Source organism: Ictidomys tridecemlineatus, chromosome 3 (genome assembly GCF_052094955.1).
Source record: "Ictidomys tridecemlineatus isolate mIctTri1 chromosome 3, mIctTri1.hap1, whole genome shotgun sequence".
Taxonomy (NCBI): domain Eukaryota; kingdom Metazoa; phylum Chordata; class Mammalia; order Rodentia; family Sciuridae; genus Ictidomys; species Ictidomys tridecemlineatus.
This window is the reverse complement of record NC_135479.1, coordinates 104,882,786-104,893,890: the sequence shown is the minus strand read 5'-3', so window position 1 is coordinate 104,893,890 and position 11,105 is coordinate 104,882,786.

Sequence of the window (11,105 nt, the reverse complement as noted above, 5' to 3'; positions counted from 1 at the left end):
AGACCTGCTTCCACTCCAACTTTGACCTTGAGAAAATTATTTTTTATCCCTTTGTCTCCATTTACTCATATCACAAATGAAGTTGGTGTATTAATATTTCTAAGATACTTTCCAGTGTTAACATGCAACAATGCTGTTATGGATGTTGAAGGCTTATGGCCAGTTGAGCCACTTCCTCTATTTTTTTCCCTCTATGCAGCCTTTGAATAGTTACTGAACCTTTTTTAGTGCTAGATGCTTTTCTAGTTGCTAAGCAGAGAAAGGAGAGGGAAGTCTAAAATGAATTGTTGGTGATGAGGTAATGGGTTAATAAGCAGGAATCTTTAAGGTGAGGATAAAAGCTCAGAGGACATGAGCAGTATATAATAGTAAAGAGCACAGAGCTGTTGTAAGAATCCTTTAAATCAGGTGTTAATGATAGCCTCTTTGTAGAAGTGACATTTTAAAAACCATTTTATGAATTTATAATTAATGTACAACAAAATGTGCAAATTACAAGCACAGATGTTGATGGATTTTAACAACTGTGTGCATAGAAGAACTCACCATGCTAGTGGTAAGATTTTCCTCTACTTTTTCCTCCAGCCCAGCCCTGCCAATATTCTAATTTCTTTTACCTAGTTTAGCAGTTGTTACCTATTCTAAAATTTCATAGTATTAGAATCATTGAATGTAATTTTTTTGTGTCTCAGTTCACTCAATCAGTATAGTTTCTGTGATATTTCTAATATGATAATTAATTATAACAATAATTAATTATTTTTGAGTGCCAGTCACTGTTTTAAGTGTTTTGCTGGTACTGATTCATTTAATCCTTACAGTAGACTGGGTGATAAGTGCTGTTAATATCTTCAAAATACTGGTAAGAAAGGCCGACAGGCAGACAGCAAAGTGCCACTGGATTTCTGAGAACTCACTTGACCCTCTGTGTTGTGCTGGCTATTAGGGTGATGTCCAAGGGTGAAAAGCAGTTAGCAGTGCAAAGCCCAGTGGAGGCATGGCCTAGGCAGAGAATAAAAAAGGCATACAGGTGCAGGAAAGAGCTGCATGTATTTGGAAAACTGAAGAATCTATGGTAAGACAACTGTGTTGAGACAGAAGAGATGGGTGGACAAAGAGACTAGAGACCCTGTAGGCCCCAGAATCTAGAAATGAATATAGATTTTATTATATAAAATATGGAAATTCTTTGAAAGAGTGTTGATTTTTGTTATTGAAAATAATTTTAATTTTAAACACATTATATTATATAATCTCAAGAAATTTACCATTTTTACACATGTAAATACATTCATGGTGTTGCAAACATTACTAATATCCATCTCCATAATTTGGAAAAATGGAGCTCTATACTCATTAAGCACTGTTTTTTTTTTCTCCCTCCTACCTGCAATCCTTGGAAACCACCATTTTATTTTCTGACTATGAATTTGACTGCTCTATAGACCTTATATACATGGATTCTACAATATTCTTCATTTTTGTCCCATTTTTAAATTTTTAATTAAATAGTGTTTTGAGATAATTGTAGATTCAAATGCATTTACTAAAAGTAAATCAGGTTTATGCTATGTACAGTTTAACCAGTTTTTGTACATTTTAAACAATGGGCACAGTGTCACAATCAGGATACTTATGATGATACATACAAGGGTCTGCCACATCACTCTTTTATGGCTAGAAATATTTTTATTCTCTTGCTTCAACCCCTATCAAAACCCTGGCAATCATTAGTATTCTTTTTCTTTCTATAATTTTTTTCATTTCAAAAATTTGTATGAGTGAAATCCTCTGTGTGTAGGTTTTTGGAATTAACTTTTGTATTCTGCACAATTCTCTGATTTGTCAGTGATCTTGTCAATATTCTTGCATGGATGTTGGTTTCTCATTATTGTTGCATAATACTCTTTGTGTGGATGTGCTAAAGTTTGCGTTATCATTGCCCTGTTGAAACATATCTTTGTTGTGTCTAGTTTAGGCCACTGTGAATAAAACTACTATAAAAAATTATTGTGTGAAAACAAGATATATATCTCTGAAATAAACACTCAGGAATACAAAGACTGAGCTTTATATTTAGAATTTGCTATTGTTGTTTAGAAAATTTTTCAGTGTGGCTTTCAATTTTATACTCGTACTAGAGTATTTTAATGATCAAGTTTCTCTGCCTTCTCTCTAACATTTAGTGTTGTTACTATATTTTACTTCAGCTATCCTGGTAGATTTATGAAGGTATCTCACTGAGTTTTAAATTTTAATTTACCTTAATGGTCAGTGATGTTAGACATCTTTTTCATGTGCTGCTTTTAACAAAGAACCAAATAGAAAAGATCACACTTCATACAGGTAAAAAAGTATTCATTTATTTAATAAGTCATTTAAGGGCTGTGGTTGTAGCTCAGAGGTAGAGTGCTTTGCTACCACATGTGAGGAATTGGGTCCAATAATCAGTATTGCATAAAAATAAATAAAATAAAGGTATTGTGCCCATTTATAACTTAGAATAGTCATTTGAGTGAAAAGGCAGGCCATATTCAGTTAAAATGAGAACTGGTGTTCTGGTAGATGTGAGGAAAATACTCAGAATAAAGCACAGAAATATAAATATGGAAAGTATAAAAGAAAAAACAAGAGGTTAGAAGATTAATCAGTAGGCATGTCAGAAAAATTCCAAAATGAATTGAGAGAATTGGGGTTAGGTAATGTTAAAAGAGATAATTGCTACAATTTTTTAAAATGATGAATATTCAGAGTTAAGAAACAGAACAAAATTCAAATAGAGTAAAAATAAATCCAAATTCATTCATACTAGAGCTTAACTACAGAACTTTAAAGACAATGATGATCATTTTTGGGGGGTGAGGTGAGTACCAGGGAGTAATCTCAGGGACACTAAACCACTGAGCTACATCCGAAGCTCCATTTTGTATTTTATTTAAGACGGGGTCTCAATGCGTGGCTTAGAACTTGTGATCCTCCTGCTGCAGCCTCCTGAACTGCTGGGATTACAGGCATGTACCAGCATTCCCAGCAAGAAGATCTCTTTTTTTTTATTAGTTGCTCATGACAATACAATGATCTTGACATATCATACATTTGAATCAAATAGGGTAGAATTTCTCATTTTTCCAAGTGTACAGGTTGTAGAATCTCATTGGCTATAAGGCCATGTATATACATACAGCAATACTAGCGTCTATTTTATTCTGCTGCCCTTCCTATCCCCCATTCCCCTTCCCTCCCCTCCCATCACCTCTCTCTACCCAATATAATGTGACACATTTCTCTCTTTTTTTCCTTCCCCCCTCATATCATCATACATGTATTTTGTATAATGATGAGGGTCTCCTTTCATCTTCCCCCAATTTCCTTTCTCTCTCTCATTCCCTGTCACCTATCTTCCCTATTTAGTGGTAATCTTCTTCTCATGCTCTTTCTCCTCATAATATTTTGAGTCACCCACATTACATCAGAGAAGACATTCAGCATTTGATTTTTAGGGATTGTCTAACTTCACTCAGCATAATCTGCTCTAATGCCATCCATTTCCCTGCAAATGCCATGATCTTGTTATTTTCTTTAGTGATGTGTAATATTTCATTGTGTATAAATGCCACATTTTTTATCCATTCATCTATTGAAGAGCATCTAGGTTGATTCCACAGTCTAGCTATTGTTAATTGTGCTGCTATAAACATTGATGTGGCTGTGTCCTTGTAGTATGCCCTTTTTAGGTCTTTTGGGTACAGTCTAAGAAGGGGAATAGCTGGGTCAAATGGTGGTTCCATTCCCAGTTTTCCAAACATCACCATACTGCTTTCCAAATTGGCTGCAGTAATTTGTAGTCCACAGGCAATGTATGAGTGTGCCTTTTTCCCCACATCCTCACCAGCACTTGTTATTGTTTGACTTCATAATGGCTGCCATTCTTACTGGAGTGAGATGGTATCTTAGAGTAGTTTTAAGTTGCATTTCTCTGATTGCTAGAGATGGTGAGCATTTTTTTGTGTATTTTTTGATCGATTGTATATCCTCCTCTGAGAAGTGTCTGTTCATGTCCTTGGCCCATTTGTTGATTGGGTTATTTTGTTGTTGTTATTGTTTAACTTTTTGAGTTCTTTGTATACTCTAGAGATTAGAGCTCTATGTGAAGTGTGAGGTGTAAAAATTTGTTCCCAGGATGTAGGCTCCCTATTCACCTCACATATAATTTCTCTTGCTGAGAAAAACAATGTAGTTTGAATACGTCCCATTTATTGATTCTTGATTTTAACTCTTGTACTATAGGTGTCCTATTAAGGAATTTGGGGCCCGACACCAAATGATGGAGATTATGGCTATCTTTTTCTTCTAATAGATGCAGAGTCTCTGGTTTGATTCCTAGCTCCTTGATCCATCTTGAGGTAACTTTTGTGTATGGTGATAGAAAGGTATTCAATTTCATTTTGTTGCCTATGAATTTCCAGTTCTCCTAGCACCATTTGTTGAAGAGGCTATCTTTCTCCATTGCATGCTTCTAGCAACTTTGTCTAATATAAGATAGTTATAATTTTGTGGATTGGTCTCTGTGTCCTCTATTCTGTACCATTCATCTACCAGCCTGTTTTGGTGCCAGTAGCATGTTATTTTTGTTACTATTGCTCTGTAGTATAGTTTAAAATCTGGTATCGCTATACCACAAGTTTCATTCTTCCTGCTTAGAATTGCTTTAGCTATTCTGGGTCTCTTATTTTTTCAGATAAATTTTATGATTGCTTTTTTTTATTTCTTCAAGGAATGCCATTGGGATTTTGATTGACATTGCATTAAACATATAGAGTACTTTTGGTAATATGGCCATTTTAATGATATTAATTCTGTCTATCCATGAGCAAAGTATATTTTTCCATCTTCTAAGGTCTTCTTCTATTTCTCTCTTTAGGGTTCTGTAGTTTTTGTGATTTAGATTTTTCACCTCTTTTGTTAGGTTGATTCTCAAGTATTTTATTTTCATTTTTTGAGGATATTGTGAATGGGGTAGTTTTCTTCATTTCCATTTCCAAGGATTTGTCACTGATATACAGGAATGCCTTTGATTTATGTGTGTTAATTTTATATCCTGCCACTTTGCTGAATTCATTTACTAGTTCTAGAAGTTTCTTGGTGGAACCTTTTGGATCTTCTAGGTTTAGGATCATGTCATCCGCAAATAGTGATAATTTTTTTTTTCCTATATTTATGCCTTTAATTTTTTCATCTATCTAATTGCTCTGGCCAGTGTTCCAAGAACTATGTTGAATAGAAGTGGTGAGAAAGGGCATCCCTGTCTTGTTACAAATTTTAGAGGGAATGTCTTCACTTTTTGTCCATTTAGAATGATGCTGGCCTGAGACAGCATAAATAGCTTTTATGATGATGAGGTAAGATCCTATTATCCCTAGTTTTTCTAGTGTTTTGAACATAAAGGGATGCTATATTTTGTTGAATGCTTTTTCTGCACATATCGAGATGAACATATGGTTCTTATATTTAAGTCTATTGATGTGGTGAATTACATTTATTGATTTCTGTATATTGAACCAGCCTTGTATCCCAGGGATGAATCCTACTTGATCATAGTGCCTGATCATTTTGATATGTTTTTGTATCCGATTTGCCAGAATTTTATTGAGGATTTTTGCGTCTATATTCATTAGAGATATTGGTCTATAGTTTTCTTTCTTTGAAGTGTCTTTGTCTGGTTTTGGAGTCAGGGTGATGCTGGCCTCATAGAATGAATTTGGAAGTACTCCCTCTTTTTCTATTTCCTGAAATAGCTTGGAGAATATTGGTATTAGTTCTTCTTTAAAAGTTTTGTAAAACTGTGCTGTATATCCATCTGGTCCTGGGCTTTTCTTGGTTGGTAGTCTTTTGATGGCTTCTTTTATTTTCTCACTTGATATTTGTCTGCTTAAGTTGTGTATATCCTGACTCAATATTGGCAGATCATATGACTTAAGAAATTTATCGATGCCTTCAGTATCTTCTATTTTATTGGAGTATAAGGTTTCAAAATAATTTCTAATTATCTTCTGTATTTCTGTAGTGTCTGTTGTGATATTGCTTTTTTCATCCCATATGCTAGTAAATTCAGTTCTCTCTCTTCTTCTCTTCATTAGCATGCTAAGGGTCCATTGATCTTATTTATTTTTTCAAAGAACCAACTTTTAGTTTTGTCAATTTTTTCAATTGTTTCTTTTATTTTGATTTCATTGATTTCATCTCTGATTTTAATTATTTCTTGCCTTCTATTGCATTTGCTGAGTTTTGCTCTTCTTTTTCTAGGGCTTTGAGATGAACTCTGAGATCATTTACTTATTTTTTTCTTTTTTTGAAGAATGAACTCCAAGGAATGAATTTTCCTCTTATACTGCTTTCATAGTGTCCCATAGATTCCAATATGTTGTGTCTGTGTTTTCATTTATCTCTAAGAACTTTTTAATTTCCTTCTTGATGTCTTCTGTAACCCATTGTTCATTCAGTAGCATATTGTTTATTCTCCAAGTGATGTAAGAGTTTTTCTTTGCTTTTTTATCATTGATTTTCAGTTTCATTCCATTATGATTGGATAAAATGCATGGTATTATCTCTACTCCTTTATATTTGCTCAGACCTTCTCTAAGGCAAAATATGGTCTATTTTTGAGAAGTTTCCATGTGCTTCTGAGAAAAAAAATGTATCCATTGATGATGGTTGATATATACTATATATGTCAGTTAAGTCTAGGGTTTATTAACCATGTTATTGAGTTCTAGTTTCTTTATTCAACTTTCGTTTGGAAGATCTGTCCAGTGGTGAGAGAGGTGTGTTAAATCACCCAAAATTATTGTGTTGTGGTCTATTTGTCTCTTGAACTTGAGGAGAGTTTGTTTTATGAACATAGCAGCACCATTGTTTGGGGCATATATATTCATGATTGTTAATGTCTTGTTGGTTAATGGTTCCCTTTAGCAGTATATAGTGTCCTTATTTATTCCTTTTGATTAACTTTGGCTTGAAGTTAATTTTATTTGATATGAGTATGGCTACCTCTGCTTGCTTCCAAGGGCCATGTGAGTGGTATCATTTTTCTCAACCTCTCACCTTCAGCCTGTGTATGTCTTTTCCTATCAGATAAGTCACCTGTAGGCAGCATATTTTTGGGTCTGTTTTTTGTAAATACAGGTTCCTAGCCTATATCACATAATTGATGAGTTTAAAGCATTAACATTTAGGGTTACTATTGATATATGGGGTTACTATTAATATATGATTTGTACTTACAATCATGTTTGTTTATTTTTGTTATATAAATTGATTTGTTTTTCCTCTTTGATTAGTTTTTTCCTTTACTGAGCTACTTTCCATTGTTGATTTTTGTTGTTGTCTTTCATTTTATCTTCCTGTAGTGTTTTGCTAAAAATGCTTTGCAGTGCAAGTTTTCTGGCTGGAAATTCTTTTAACTTTTGTTTATCATGGAAGGTTTTTAATTTCATTGTCAAACCTGAAACTTAATTTTGCCAGATACAATATTCTTGGTTGGCACCCATTGTCTTTCAGCTTTTGAAATATATTGTTCCACTATCTTCTAGCTTTCAGTGTCTGTGATGAAAAATTAGCCATTAACCTAATTGGTTTACCCCTAAATGTAATCTGTTTCTTTTCTCTTGTAGCTCTTAATATTCTCTCCTTGTTCTGTATGTTGGATATCTTCATTATAATGTGTCTTGGTATGGGTCTCTTGTTTTTGTACATTCGGTGTCCTGATGTCCAAGATGGCTCCCCTCTCTGGTTCCCTCTTCTAAAGGCCCAGCAGGGCAGCAAGGATTACTCAGGGCTAGCAAAAGAGAGAGAGAGTGAATAGCCTAGGAGTAGCTTTTTATTGGGGAACAAGAGATTTAGGGGAGAATTCCATCCAATGAAGGTTGAGGGGGGACTGCACTTTAAGGTCAAGGTCAGTGATTGGACCCCCGGGGTCAGTGGTCAGGCACAGCCCCACATGGATGGGCTCTCTCATCAGAAAAGCACCGGGAAAGTTCCAACACAGCCAGAACATCTCAGACGCTTAATGAGAGCCACCCAATCACGTGTCAGAAATGGCTTCCCACACCAACTTTGCTGAATATTCCTGACAATACAGCATCTGGCCATTCTGAACTCACAACCTGCTGGCACAGCAGTGTAGGTTACTGGGGGTGCTCACTCCCTTCCAACCGCCATCTTCAAAGATCTCTTTTTAATATGTACATTTTAGTTATAGGTGTACACAACACCTTTATTTTAATTATTTATTTTATGTGCTGCTGAGGATCAAAACCAGGGCCTAACATATGCTAGGTAAGCCCTCTACTACTGAGCTACAACTCCAGTCTAACAAAAAAAAATCTTAAAATGAGCACAAAAGAAACAATTAGATAATAACAGATAGCAATAATGGAGAAGATAATATAATAATACCTTCAAAAAGCCATGGGATATAATTGTCAGGATAAATTTTTTTCCTGTTAAACCAACATTCAAAATAGAGAGAAGATGAAGATATTTTAATATAAGACTGAAAATTTATATTTTTAAGCAGGTTACTGAAAAATTGAGGTTGAGAAAATATACTGAAATTAGAAGATAATAAGGTATTAGAAATTTTGTTCTTCATTAAATTTTTGTAGTTAGGAAAGGTTTAATAATTTAAATACCTGTATATAAAACAGAAAGTTAGCAAATTAAGGTAACAGTTTGGTGCTCTTGTGAATGGCTGCAGAGTATGGTATAGTGTCTATAATTGGTACAGGAAGGTGAAGGTCATGATTTTCCCTTAAGGTGAGGGATATCAGATAATTTTTGTATGCCAGTGGAAATTATCTGATGGAGAGTGAGGTTGGGAAGATTCAAGAGAATGTGAATACATGAGAGAAGAAAAACCCTGTTGAAGGGGATGTAGGCTAAGGACTAGGGCGTTTCCAGATGAAAATCTAGGCCTGACAGGTATGATGTGTACAATCTCAACTGTATGTGGTCATGCTTTGAAGCACTTAATAAAGTTAGGGACAGCATTCACACTAACTGGCCAGAAACCAAAAAAATGGGTATGGATGCATGTTTTTTAATAGATTTCTTGTCAGAAATCAATAGATTTTTTTGTGGACTTGAACTGCCTCTGAATATTTTGCAGAGCTTTTGAGTTCCAGGTGACATGTCCTCCTGGAAGAGAAGAGAAAGTGTTATTAATCATCCAGAGTCTCTAGCAAACCAGGGAACTTCCTGTTTTATGAAAAACATTGAGTACAGGTGCACAGTTACAGTGTGTGTAGATGGATATTTCCAGTAAAGCTGAGTTTCTGGTGTAGTTGTGCAGAAGTCACCTAAAGAGAGTCATGAACAAGAATGTCAAGGGTGTTTTTCAAGGGAGTTATATTTTTCAACTTTTTCTGAGTTTTATAAGGGATGGAATGACAAATAGACAAATATGATACAGTTAGAATACTGTGAGCACCTGTGGATTGGATAAATAGTTAGAGTAGACAAAGAACAGAAAGTGGGGGTATAGACCTAGTTTTCTTGTTCTCACCTAGACCACTCAGAGAATCCAGACTTTGGGCCTCTCCTCCCATTCAAAGAGCTCAGATGAGAGAATCTAGGTACAATATAGAGTTGAATTTTTTGTGGGTAAATTTTGACCCTTACAGAACTAAAACAGTTGAATTCATGTGTATCAGCAAATAAAGTCACCCCTCCCTGAGGTTTTCCTTTGGGTTGTGCCCTCCTTGCTCATGCTGTTCCTTGATCTCTGCTGTAATGGTTAGTATTCAGGCTGTTTCAAAGGCTTGCTTTCCAGGTAAACTGGACAAACATGAAAGTTATTGGAAGTCTATACTTAAAAATGCAACTTGAGATGGATTGATAAATTTTAGTGAGTGACAATGAGAATAAGGGGCTGAGACAGTATGGAGGAAAAGGTCAGTGGCAGTAGGAGGATTAAGGTACCTGGGGAAGTGTGATATTGAGTTTGGTAGTCAGTGGAAAGTGAAGATCAGAGGCTATAAGAAAATGGAGTGGGGGAAGCAGTTGGAGCCTTGGAAGGAACAGAACTGAGTAGAAACACAAGTACAGCCTTATCTCCTGGTCTTTAAGGCAGCTGGGACTTGGACAGAGGCAGGGCAGATTGGTTGGCTAGTGCCTGTTCATGTCTTTGGTGAGAGCTTCATCTGGGTAGAATAGATGCTCTGAATGCCTCATGGAACTGCCTCCATGAGCATTTGATATCATCCTCTGGCATCTTGGAATGTCACAAAAATGTTATGTTTCCAGGGGCACCTCAGCTTCATTTATGGAGCCTATTAGGTGGGAAGGCCAGCTGACTATCCCTGAACTTCACAGAGATATAAAAGAAACTTCCCAGAACTTACCAGTCTCCTATGATACCTGGCTGAATATGACACCACAATTCCAGAGGCTGGGTAAAGTGTCTTCTTCCACATCTTCATGCTCATGGGCAAGTGGAGATAAACTCTGTCATAAGCATTCACAAAAATGACCAGAAATGTACCATTTGAACACTGAGGTTCATCCTGTAACATTCTTGGCTTTAAATAAGATAGTTACTTTCTTTCCCCATCTAGTTATACACAGAATCTGAGTGATAAGGCTTCTGCTGTTTTTATTCATGGTATGCTTTAAAGACTGAGAGCAGTTCTGCAGGCAGGTAAGCAAAGCATTTGACTCCACATTATTTTCATGGGATACATGTCTCCCACCCCAGCTTCCAGAGTATTAAACTCTTGTTCTCAAAGTTAAACATTACATTGCCAACTCAAATCTGACCAAGTCTTTCTAAGAGCCCAACTTCCTAGGGCTGTTCAGTCTGCATAGAAAGAGTTCTTGGCCAGCCATACACCACCAGTAGCATCATGGCTTCAGCTACCTGCAGTCACCAAGAGAAGATACCAGAGACCTCCATCACTTTAGCTGCACTCAGCAGTGATGCAGGCCTCACACTTAACCATTCACCTATTGCCAGCCAGTTCCAATGACCTGGTCTAACACAGTCTGTGAGGCAGCCGTTCTCATGCCTCCTGAAAATGTGTAAGAAAGTATAAAGTTCTCAGAATAAT